General features: G+C 34.7%; 1 long non-coding RNA gene across 3 annotated transcripts; it reads right to left on the reverse strand.

The window, feature by feature from the left end:
• Nucleotides 1-6,041: 6,041 nt before the first annotated feature.
• Nucleotides 6,042-9,817, reverse strand: LOC113323520. Of its 3 annotated transcripts, XR_003347679.1 has the most exons (12): nucleotides 9,792-9,817; nucleotides 9,314-9,526; nucleotides 8,838-8,935; nucleotides 8,313-8,449; nucleotides 8,104-8,206; nucleotides 7,876-8,022; nucleotides 7,641-7,763; nucleotides 7,452-7,558; nucleotides 7,215-7,335; nucleotides 7,046-7,118; nucleotides 6,543-6,621; nucleotides 6,042-6,405 (listed from the first exon to the last, which is right to left on the reverse strand). It is a non-coding gene; the product is annotated as an uncharacterized LOC113323520 (long non-coding RNA). The 3 variants fall into 3 exon arrangements; XR_003347680.1 differs by lacking the exon at nucleotides 9,792-9,817 and having other exon boundaries at nucleotides 7,876-8,015; nucleotides 9,314-9,553; XR_003347678.1 differs by lacking the exon at nucleotides 9,792-9,817 and having other exon boundaries at nucleotides 9,314-9,553.
• Nucleotides 9,818-13,562: the final 3,745 nt, after the last annotated feature.

Consider the following 13,562-nt stretch of genomic DNA (forward strand, 5'->3'; position numbering starts at 1 on the left):
CTAACCAATCTAAGTGGATGGGAAAATTTTGGTTATAGGAGTTGAGGAACCAATCTGATTAGATGGAAACATCTAGAAGAGTCTATTCATAAAAGCACAGAGCTCAGGTGTTAGAAATAACATGATAGTTTCACCATATATCGTTGAGTCCTTTTCGCTTTCTATTTTTATTTTTATTTTATTTTAAGTGATTTGGTGGGGCACACGATTCAAGTTGTTACCATTGCTAGGATGAAATAGAGTGATAAGAGATACCTTAAAAAAATGAAAAAAAATGAAAAAAAAATGAAAAAGAAAGAAAAAGAAAAATTGAGACCTGACCATTAGACCAAACGGAATAAAATTCAATAAAGTCGACCACTGGTACCCTTGTATATGCCAGTTGTGTTGACCTAGAGTTAGGATTATTGACCACTGGTGCCCTTGTATATGCCAGTGTGTTGATGTTAGTCAGACCGGTATCTCAGTCATTTAGGTTAGTCTCATCTTGGCAGAGGCCTTCAGACAGATATGGGAAACACCTTTCACTTTTCAACCATCCACATTTTTCTTTTTCCATCTTCTTGATCTTTTCATGTGATTAGTTTGACTCCGAGTATGATGTCCATAGTGAAACTATCTTAGTAGAGCTCTGTCACTTATATGAATTTTAGTATGCTTGAGTGCAAACTCGTGTACAACAATTGGAATTTCGCATCAGTGTTCTTCCTCCCATAAGCAATAAGTATGCCAACCAATGAGGTTCTTTAGTGCCTTCCAAGGTTCTGTGTAGATAGCTAGGGTCTGGAGTAAAGGTTTTGTGGGTACACCTCTGGTAAACCCTCCCGAAATTAACTCGGTCACTAGGGACACCTAGTGAGTTAGGATTTTATTTTCTATATTAATTTTGCTCGAGGACTAGCAAATAATAAGTTTGGGGGTGTGATAGACACATTTATGTGTCTAATATGTCTCAATTGTATGTATTGTTAGTGCTCGATTTTATATTTATTGTTTTATTTTATGTCTTTGTAGGTATTTTTAGAGAAATAAACCCTTGCGGTGAAATGGGCTCAAAAAGTAGTATTTTACACCCCGGAGAAAATTACTAAAGCCACCCCAGAAATGCACCGGAAGCGTCCCAGAAATGTGCTGGAGGAATCCAAAAAATTTATTATTTCCACCCCAAAATTACTATTTCCACTACAATTGCTATTCGCACCCCCAGGTTGGATAGGGGACACCATCTTCTTCATTTCAAAAACCAAATTTTGGCGACAAAATATGCATGAGAACTGGCAGAATTTCAATCAAGATTTTGGACGAGATATTTGGAGATTTTGTTTCCGATATGGAGTCATATTACCCTGTTTGACTTAAACAGGGAAGGTAATCACTTGAGAAACGTAAACAAGGGAAAGAATCGTCAGAGTTTTATTCCCAATAAAAGAAAATATTCACGTATTTGCAGCGGAGGAAAGAAATAATTTCGGGAGTTATTACGCTTGATTCTCTTATCCTGTGGAGTATAAATAAGTTGCTTTGGTGTAAGAGAAAGGGGTCGAGAGTTGGGAGAAGAGAGGAGAGCGATGCAGAGAAGAATCCACCATTTTTCTCTGCTGCTGCTGCTGCCATTGATGAAGATGAAGAACACGAAGAACAGACAGCCAAAGACCGTCGTTCTTCAATAGTGACAACGACCAGTGTTGTGGGTCGTAGTCAGCTACGCATACAACAATATACTTTTATCGTTCTTTGTAACGGTGTTTGCAACAATTATAAACGTTGCAAACACCTGATTTTCATCATTTTCTCCATTTCATCATTTGTACACCTTTTTTGAGCCATAATTAAATATTTTGAGAGCATTTTTACTATGATGAGCTAAAACCCAACATTGGGACGACGGAGGAGGCGATTTTCATCATTGTGGTAAATTTAATTTATTCTTTTTTATGACTTTTGCATTAATTTAAAATTGAAAAATGATTTTGATTAATTAGTTATCATTTTATTTGATGCGGCATGCTTGCTTAAATGTTTGATGTCCCATGCTTACGATTTATAACTAATATTCTGAGAATCTATTTTGGCAAAATGAGAGTCCATACATTTTATGTATTGAGCGGTAATTGTTAAGAATAAATGAAATGTACCAAATGCATGAGAATAAGCCAAGTCCTTAGTCCCAATACCTCTCGCCCATTGTTACTATTTGTGTATAATTTATTTATTAAATCTAAAAACTCTGCTTTCACAAGTCTTAGAGTTCGAACCATTTTTACCAATATCACCACAACCATTGAAAAACTATAATCATAGGGGATGGAGAAGTATGAATACAAATCTGTTTCTTCAGTTGGAAGACATGTTGTATGTTGCTTTCCAACTTTCTATAGGATAGTGAATGGTCCGTAATACTTAGCTGCAAGCTTAAATTTTTCCTTAATGCCACATAAGTTTGCATGTATGGTTGGACCTTCAAGTAGACTCTATCACCCACTTCAAAAGCTTTTTCTGTTCTTTTCATATTAGCAAAAAAATTTATCCTCTCGTGAGAGCGATTAAGGGTGTCCTTCAAGATAAAAATTGTTAGAGCATCGCTTGATCGAACTCGCAAACGTTTCTATCTCAAGCTTGCTTGTCGAGTTTAGTTGATCAAAACTAGAGTCTTGTTTTCTAGTCTACCTATAGGAGTTTCGGACTAGGATAGATTGTATAGTTGAGCTTTAGACTTAAAAGTGCTTACAACTGAAGACGAAGATCTACTGAAGAACTCGGAGGAACTTCATCAACATAAAGGTATGTGGAGACTAAAACTTGTCTATCCTTCAGAAGTCTATTATATTCTTACTTATCTCCTATTGAGACATAAATCGTATATGATATAGTCTTTCATATCATACACATTTGATATTTCGAGCTGAGTATAACTCGCTTATCTTTTTATCGAAATATGTGTTGGTAGCTTTCTGTCTTAGCTACATTCATCGTAATTCTTGACTTCACGTCAAAAGATGATCAGGTGGAAATTACCATGAAACATCTTACATGATTTGTGTGAGACAGTTACGTGATATCGACTTGGAAAGTTTCGTATTGATCATTCGATTACTTGAAAATTTCTTATTAGCTAATGGTGTGTGCGAGACGTCCATTGTTTTCTTCTAAGAATGTTTCAATGATTGAAATGGGAGTTAAGAGCTAAAACATGTCTAGATACATTACGGTTTGTGTACTTAGTGTACGAACTGTTTTGACAGGTACTTAAGTCAATTTTTTAAGTCAGGGTACTTAAGTTTGCATACCCGTTCGCAAACTGATTTAATTGTTGAAGTCCGAGAACCAAGTTTACGTACCCGTTCGTAAACGGTTTCAACTGAGTTCGGTCCGGATCTAAAGTTCACGTACCCGTTTGCAAACTGTTTGCTTGTGACCAAGTCCAGAACTTAAGTTTGCATACCCGTTCGCAAACTTAAGTAATTCAAGTTCTTAAATCGGTAAAGTAAGATTTCATACTCATGAAAAAATACATTTCATGAATTGATTCTTGTGCTTATGAATCAATCTCATTTTGTCTCAATTGAATCATATATACTTCTATGTGATTATTGAGAATTGAACAACTCTATGAAAAACACAATTAGATCCTTTGATTATCTTTGATCATCATAAGTGATCTATATGTGTTAGATGAATGTGGATTAGACAAAAGTGTTTGTATGGCTAACTGTGGTTGACTATTATTGAACCAACCTCATGTACACGTTTAGGTATGGTTACCCAAATTTTAATGAAGTGTATTTCATTTGTGTGTGACAAGCTAAGTTAATCTAACAATGGAGAGATATTGCTTTGGTTTCAAGAAAGACTTAGTTCGCATCTTAAATCAGGATTTCATCTAACGATGAATGAATGCTTAGTTTCTAAGCTAACTAAGCAACCCTGATTTGAAAGCTATATAAAGGAGAACTCTAGCAACTGGGAAACCTAATCCCTACACCTCGTGTATGGTACTAGTTGTGACTAGAGTCGATTCTCCATTAACCTTGGGCTTTTCCAAAACCGTGTAGGTTAACGACTTAAAGAATTCATTGGGATTCTGAAGCCAGATCCAACTATTTTCTCTGTAGTTGCGTATTTTGATATTTTTTCTTTAATATTGAGTACTATCTTCTCTAAGATTGGCTCGAGATTTATCTCCGATAGGTAATATCTAAAAAGTAACCACAAAGCTCTTTGTCTCGTTCTTTGTAATTCCACAATAACTTGTTCTATTTCCATATGTTAAGTTATTGTGAGGTGATTGATATTCCTAGGCTGTTCTTTGGGAATATAAGACCGGATTATCAATTGGTTCAGGTACACCTTGATTTATCATAAGACAGAATTCTGTGGGAGACAGATTCATCTATCTGAATAGACTTTTCTGTGGGAGACAGATTGGTTTATAAGTCTTCGACTTTGGGTCGTAGCAACTCTTGGTTGTGCGTGAGATCAGCTAAGGGAATCAAGTCCTGTTGGGATTTAGAGACGTAAGGAACGCAACTGTACCTTGATCAGTGGGAGATTGATTAGGGATCAACTGCATTTCGGTCCGAATTTAATCTTTTAGTAAGCTAGTGGCTGTAGCGGCTTAATACAGTGTGTTGTTCAATCTGGACTAAGTCCCGGGTTTTTTTTTTGCATTTTCGGTTTCCTCGTTAACAAAACTTCTGGTGTTTGTGTTGTTTCTTTTCCTCATTATATTTTCTATATAATTGAAATATCACAGGTTGCGCGTAGTTCAATCAATTGGTAAATCCAACCTTTGGTTGTTGATTGAAATTGATTGACACTTAAAAATTGGTCTTTGGTACCATTCAAGTTTTTTCTCATATTAATCCGTTTCACATATTTCTATCTGTTCGATTGCAGATTGATTTGAGAAACTGAGATATAACTCTTGGATACTTTTCCCTGATTGAGTCTGACTGTCTAGTTGATTCTCCTGGAATTGTATTGGAGTTGTCCATACAGGTTTCTAAACGAAATATCGGGTGGTATTGTTAGACCCCCGCTTTTTCAGAATTCACAACATCTCTTTGTTTTAAATACTCCCCAACAGCAGCAACTGAGGTTGTAACAGTAGATGGGAAGGATATGTGTGGTGGAGTGTAGGCGCCATAAAGAGCCTGAAATAGGCTCATCTTCAAGTTGGTATGATAGTTGGTGTTTTACCACCATTATGCTAGTGGAAGCCAGAGATGCCATTTTTTGGGTGGTGACCACACATGCATCTCAAGTAGTTTTCAAGACAAGAGTTGACCCTTTCAGTTTGACCATCAGTCTGTAGATGGTAGGTTGTGCTCAAGTTTAGTTGAGTGCCCATTACCTTGAAAAGATCCTGCCAAAAAATAGCTAGTGACAATTTGCCTCTGTCAGAGAAAATTGAGGCAGGTGGGCCATGTACCTTGAAGACATGATGGATAAACTCTCTAGCTACATAAGAAGCTGTGTAAGGATGATGAAGGCCAATGAAGTGGCTATATTTGGTTAGTTTGTCCTCTACCACCAGAATAACAGACACTACACCATTTACAGGATTTTGTCACAGGCTATACATGCTACTGATAAGATTTGTAACGGTTATAACCTGTTGTTAAAACGTTGTGATTAATAATTGTGATTGCTTTTTGTAGCGGTCTTATCTGTGACGTTGGCCATGCAAAAAACATTACAATAATTAATAGCCACGGTTGGCCTAACTTTATGATTGTGACACGTGTTATATTTGTCACGTTTATCTTAACGGTTTAACTGTTACTCTTTATTTATAACAATTGTGAATGTGACACGTGTCTTAAAGTCATATATACAACAACATTTATTATTGTTACCGGATCCTTGCATCGATTATCTAAGTGACACGAGTCATTTTTGTCAAGAATAAAGCAACATATTAGTGTTGCCATTATTTTATAACGGTTATCCAACGGACACGTGTCGTCCTTTTATCACGGCTTTTGTAACGATTAAACTATTACTCTCATTTGTAAAAACAGTAAGATGATGACACGTTGTTTTTGCTTCACAATTTTTGTCACAGTTATATCGTGACAATCGTTTCAGTAACAATTAAAAAAAATGGGTAATCCAGATCATTTTCATGGACCTGGACTTCCAGTTTACAGGCCTGTAACACAGCTAAAACTAAACCTGGACACAGGCCTGCAATTTCTTATTTTTCAATCTGCAGTTCATGCATTCTCAAAACACAAGTACAACAGAATCGTTCTATTTGTTATGAAATTTAACCCAAAACAATTCAAAGATAACACAATGAGCTATGCTCCTCAAATTCATGCAGCCCCTTAATATGACGCGTAACCTGTCCAACAATAAAAATGAACACTCGGATCCTCCATAATCCACTTCCTGTTAGGCCTGAACAAAAACCAGCCATAATGCATGTTAGCTTACTGTTAAAAGATCAATAAGGATTACTAACAACATAACTAGAAAAATATATGGGAGAAAAAAAGAGTAGCACTGGTATATTGTACATCGGTGAGATAAATTACCATCCCAGAGACTTGGGAGCCATCTCGTGACAGCATGTGCCTCACCATCAAGCCTTTTGCCTTCGTATGTAAACCCAAGCTTGAGAAAAAAATGGTATTCAACAATCAATGACTGACAGGATGACCGATTCAATCATTCAAGAATGTGAAAAAAGATTGTTCAATAAAAATTGATTATGAGTAGTAATTGTACACTGTCCTAGTGTGGGCTTGAGCCTTGGGAGCAAGCAAATTTTGGCAACTGAAATGACTTGGTACAGGTAAGAGGAATGCCACTAACTAGCTAGCACCTAATTTAGGCTCCACGTAGTTTTCATCTAGATGCCAATTTACAGCATATCAGAGTCTTTTTGTTCGGGAAAGCTCTCCAACAATAGAAGGTTCACTTCACATTAGTATCACACCTTACTGAAGTAATCTATTGCCTACATTAGGAAAAACAGAAACCGACCATCTTGTACCATCTAAAGCAGTGATCAAAATTATGATACAAAGATGCTTACTTGAGCCAAGTAGTTCATAGATTGCTCGCTGGCGGTGGAGTGCATCCATATTTCCAAATGATCTACCTTATCACTGTTTTAAAGAATGCTTTCCATCAGATAAAAAAACTAGCCTAACAAACATAATCTTGTAATGCAAAAGTATCAAGGAGTAGCAGATAAAACTTACATTTTGTCAGCGTTCTCCTCTATTATTTTGATAAACGCCTCAACCAAGTCTGCACACGGACAATTTGTCTCAGTTATCTTGCAATGCTTTTGATTATTATTTCTTTGAATAACTCCAGTGCCTACAAAAAGAAAGTTCGTTTAACCCTAATTCCATAACTAAACACAAATCACAATCAAGAACTGAGTAAAATTGAATACATGAATTAAAGAAGCTGAAAACAAGAAAAGGAATTACTTATTGTAACCCTTAATTCGATTTCCAGGGGATACAGCAACAAGAAAGTAATCAGAGAACTTCACCATGCATTCCAGAGACGTTTCCGAAGGAAAAAATCCTATTCCCTGTAACAACATACATAAATTTTATCAGTCAATTTGAAATTCATTGGCTTGAAATAAGATCCAAGTAGAGAAAAATTCTTACTTCTTTGTCAAGTATAGTTAACTGATCCATTTGGAGCAGCTGCATGCCATAATGGAGTATATAACTGCACAAACATTCTTTTTGGTGAATATCAGTTATATCAGCTCTCTTCTTTCTCATTACCTGCACCAAATAAATCAATTTGGTAAGAAATTTTAATTCATAACAAATTAAACCCAACACATAGGATAACAAAGGCTACTTTTTAATAGGACATAATACCAAATAAGCTCACATTATTAACTATTGTGGATCACGCTGGTCCATGGCCATTGTTGTCACGATGTGACCGCACAATGGTTTTGTCGAAGGACTCTAAAGTGGTCCATACTTCAATTACTTTAGAGTAGAGTAGAAACGAGCACCAAATATTTCCTGCAAACTTCAATGTCAAATGATGCATTAAAACGTAGAATTTTTTTATTCATTTCGAAGTTTTGATGAAAAAGTATTAACTACATACTGCAGATCTTGACTGTGAACTGATCACCAGCAACCTATTGCAGTTCTCTTAGGAACAGTACCTAATCCTTCCTCATTAAAGCTCTCTGGCTCAGACCATATACCTACAATTTCAAGTATAAAACTGAAATTCTCATTCTCGACTCATAAAATTTCAAGGGCTAGTACATACTTCAACTCAATAAGCTGCAAATTCAGCTGTATATTTACCAGAATCTGGAATGCCAACGATCACGTCAGGTTAGGGTTTAATTTCTGTGATGGTTATATAGTGTAGCACCGTTTGAGGGATGCCAAGTCCACATGCTCATCACATATACAATCCATAATCTGGACTCCCCCGTTCACTGAGTTCACCATAAAATGGACCATTATTTAGAACACAAGACTAGTAAAAAAACACATATTGTAAGACAATGGGCAGACAAACAGATTGGACACGGGTACGACAAGGTAAGCAAACATGGAAACAATAACAACATTGTCCAGTAATGCAGTATTTCTTTTTTGTCAGCAAATAAATAGCAAACAGGGCCTTCAGAGTTTCAAGCCCCTCAAAAAATCGTAATTAGGGATTTCAAAACCCCAGCCCAGATGGATTACTAATATCATAGCCACCAAACTAGCAAGGAACAAAAAAATTGGATTCCATAAGGAGACTAAGGGGAATAAGAAGAAAAACACAGTTGTTAGGGGAGCGCAAGAGTTGAATTGGCGGCGAGATTAAAACAATACCTCCCATAAAAATCGGAATCCTTCCCAATTGCATTCCACTATCTACCAACCAATACACCACAGTTCTTACTGCAAATATCAATACACCACAGATCTTCCTGCAAATATCAAATTTATTACCTTAAGTGAGTAACAGTAGTAATACAAAAGCAAATAGATCGCATTGATAGAGAAAGGGAAGCCTTCAGCTTCTGCCTACTACAACATGGATGAAGCTTGATCGAAATCGATTAGGTATGTTATTCAGGTCCCTAACTTATATCAAAATAGTGTGGAAAAATTTAGCTTCTGAAGTAAAATATTTTCAAATCTAATAAAAAAACCCATCAAATATAATCCCTCGACAGCCACAACCCAATTCAATACTCAACCAAAGCGAATTGATTTCCCCTAATTTTTTACCCAGAAAAAATCACCAGTTTAATACAACCAAAATTGATTATCGATCGAACAAGAGTAGATAGAGAATCGTTTACCTAATCTAAGACAGAGAGAATCCAACAAATCATCACCATAATCACCGGTTAACCATCATCTTCAGTTGCATGAAATCCAGATGGATGGAGATGAAAAGCGGTGATGATATTGATACGGTTTAAATCAACACCTTTTCAATGGCAGTAAAACTTAGCTGAAATCGTTGGAGATGGAGATGGAGATGAAGACTGGTCTAATGGAGGAGTAGAACACTGCAGGTGTTGGTCGGGTAAAAGAAGAAGTTTGGGTAAGGATGGATTATTAGGAGGGGGGAATGGTGTTTTATTAATATTTAGAAAAAGAAAATATTTATTTTGATTTTTAAAAATTTAATGGAAGTGTGATTCTCTATATAACATGCCAATGATATATCAAATCACGATTTTTTCATGATAATTAAAAAATAAATCGAATGATCATCACGCAATCAGAAAATAAATCGAATGATTATCAAGTGTCTAATGTCCGTTTACATACCCAAAAAATGTTATTTCGAGAAAAAATAAAATTTCAAAAAAAAATTGGCATAGTCATAAATCTCTTTTCTGCAAAACTTGATTAGCCCGGTCATGAATCTCTTTTCTGCAAATCTTTGTTGGTAGTCATGCACATCAGTTAGATTTTTGTTAGTAATATGTATGAATGATTTGGAACAAAAATTATAATTTGAATATAGCTAATACAAAACAAAAAATGGAGCTAGTACAAAACAAACAAGCACTCAGGAAACTATGATTTCCAATAATTATATTTCTTAATTTATTTTTTTCTATAATTAAAAAAACAAAGAAAATGTAAACAAAATCTTTACATATTATTTTCCTTATCGAAAAAATATTATTTCATGGTTAATAATTAATTCACGATTTCTATAATCTTTATTTCATGGTTACTAATTAATTGTGGCTATTTTGTATGAGATTTTGTTACCTTAACTGGGAACTTTTTACTATTTCGTCATTATATATAATTGTAAAATTTGGCATGATGCTCTCTATATAGAATTATAGAGTGCTGCAACAAGGGTGGAATCTCATCGTTCTCCCGATAGTTTTTTTTGCCCACACAGTTAGAGTTTATTTTTTTTTAATATTAAGGTTTATCATTTTTGCCATTAAGGTTCACTTATTGACGGTGGTTATTTTGTTTTGCAGGTACTGGACACCCCAAAAAGTCGGGACTTTTTGGCTTTGCTGCAAACTAACACCCGGATAAATCAAAAATATTTTAAAAGTGATTTTTTTTGTACGGTGATTTTTTCAAGGTGATTTTTTTTTTGCATGATGTTTATTTTTGTTTTTAGATTCCTTTTTTCCGTTGATATTTTGATCATTCGATTGATAAAATCCTGGGTTTTTGTTCTTAATGGAATTTGGTAATTCTCCGTCACTCTCAAATCTTGGTCTTGCATGTAAAAGATCGAAATGTTCAGTATGTTTAGTATGTTTGAGACCACTGGAGAGGAAATAAACATCTTCTAATGGTGCAAAAGTAAAAAAAAAATCTTGCATGATAGGCATATCGATGATCACGAAATCTTGGTAGGACGACAATTGCAGTTGCAGGAAGCTAAATCTACATATTTGTAATCTTGAGGACTTATAAACCAGTTTTTGATTCATTTTGTTTAACGGTCCGTATATGGCCTTGTTTGATAAAATTTATGATTATCTATTAATGATTATCGATAATCATAAATTGATTAATGATTTTGATATAATTAGTTTTAAATAAATTTTTCCACACTTTTTTTCAAATAATTGATTATCTTACAATGATAATCTCAAAAAGGAGAGGAAAGAACAATGATCTAGGATTTTTTTCTAGTCTTATGTAGTTTCTATGTCTCTCTTTTGATAGTTTAGAAAAAATAAGAAGAAAAACTTCAACTTGAGTTTTTGGAAAAAATAATTGATTATAATAAATTTTCAAAACAACTTTTTTCTGTTTATGGAAATAATGAATTTTTTCAAGTATGATTAAAATAATCAATTATTATAATAATTACCAAACAGATATAGAATCCATTATAATCTGCATAATGGATTATGGACTGATAATCGATTAAAATAATGATTACCAAACAAACAATAATGAGTCTAATGAATTAACTTTTTGGCATATTTAACCTGAATGTCTATGTTCTACTTGCAAGAGCAGTGAATTGGTGGGAACCAAATGGTAATTGTTACAATATCAAACGACTTTTATTAAGATCCAAGAAATTGAGAATGGGAATCATAGTAGGACTGTGCTCTTTCTTGTTTTAATATATTGGAAAATTAAATACAGGTTGTAGTAATATTTATAGGTTTGGCGGGGTTGTATTAAATTTTGCACGTTAGATCAATGTAATACTGGCTTAAAAAATTTCAAGCCAGCTTTTCGTAATGTCTTTGTTGGATTCAATGTCCGTTAATAATAGCAGGGCTATGTAATTTGATTATGTACAGTCACTCATCTCACTCGTACGTGTTAGCTTCAGTCATGTTTACTAGTTGTGACAGGTTGTACTGAAGACCAATCGTCCTTTCTTTGTTTGTATTATGACAAGAGTATAGTGTATAAATACTCTTGTCCAGTGTGTCTTTTTTTGTATCTTTTGGTTAACATTTTAATACTTGTAACCAATACAACTATGGTATCAGGAGAAAAGTTCTCGCACCGTCATTAATGGTTTTTGTTTCGGATCTCAAATTTTTCTACTTCATTTTCTTTCTTTCAGATCTTACTGCTATTATTTTCTTCTTCGGTTAATCATCAGATTGTCCTTTGATTTTTCTTTTCTCTGTGTTTTCAGTGACGAACTACGAATCAAGAATCTCAACTGTTCCTCTTAATCAAATTTCTAGTATTTTTTCTTATAAAACGAAAGAAGATAACTTCCTAACCTGGAAGTCTTTACTATTTCCTTTGTTGAAAAGATATCGAGTTCATGGATTTCTTGATGGATCCATCCAATGTCCTCCATATCTGGTCGATAACGCTGTAAATCCAAGTTATACAGCTTGGCATGATGATGATGCAACACTCGTTTTGTGGATTCAAATGTCAATTTCAGATTCTGTAATTCCATATGTAGTTGGAGCTGATACATCAAAGGATCTATGGGACAATATAGAATCAAAATTCACAAGAAGCTCATCTACGCACTCAATTCAACTTCGTTTAGAGCTTCGATCATTACGTCTTGGTTCAGGTACTATTTATGCTTTTCTTGGTGAAATTAAGAAGATTCAAGATGAATTATATGTTGCTGGATCTAGAATCTCAGATGAGGAATAAGTTATCACCATTCTTAATGGTTTAGGACCAGGTTATGGTTCTTTCTCTACTTCTATTCGTGTTCGCAATCCTCCTGTTATATCTAAGGAATTAAACAACTTACTTCTCAGTGAAGAAGTAGTTGTCACAACAAAACAAAAAAATTTGCTCTCTAAAGCTAATGCCAAAGCTTTTGCTGCTAATGCTAGACCTAATTCTCACTTTGGTAGAGGCAGAAGTAGAGGTTATTCTCAATTTTCTCAACCATCACCTTTTCAACATTCATTTCCTCTGAAATATACCTTTCCCAAAGGTTATTCTCAATTTCAACTATATCAAACACCTCAATTTGTGCCAAATTTTCAATATAGACCTCATCAAGGTTCTACTTCATACACTCCTGATGTTTCAGCTTCAACCTCCTCGCCTACTACAGATCCACCTTGTCAAATCTGCAAGAAAGATGGTCATCAAGCTCTTGACTGTAGACATAAATTGAATTTTGCTTATCAAAGCTTCAATACTCCTCACAACTTAAGTGATATGCTTGCAACTGCCAACATTATGGGAGAGAATCCTTGGAATGTTGATTCTGGAGCAAATAATCACATTACCAATGATGAAACTGATTTACATCACTCTACTCCTTTTGGTGGTTTTGAAGAAATTCAAGCTGCTAATGGTGAAGGTATGCAAATAACTCATATTGGAAATACTTCTAAAATAACAGATTCAAATGATTTTTTTCTTAATGATGTTTTACTTGTGCCAAAATCCTCTCAAAATCTCCTATTTGTTCACAAATTTACAAGTGATAATAATTGCTCCATCACATTTGATTATCTTGGTTTCACTATTAAGGATCTTCTAACTTGGAGGATAACTTTCCAAGGGCCACATAAAGATGGATTATATCCTATGCAATTTCTCAAGCAAAGTTCATACAAATCTTTTTCAAGAATAACAACTTCAGCTACTACATGG

This window comes from Papaver somniferum, chromosome 11, assembly GCF_003573695.1.
Source record: "Papaver somniferum cultivar HN1 chromosome 11, ASM357369v1, whole genome shotgun sequence".
Classification (NCBI taxonomy): domain Eukaryota; kingdom Viridiplantae; phylum Streptophyta; class Magnoliopsida; order Ranunculales; family Papaveraceae; genus Papaver; species Papaver somniferum.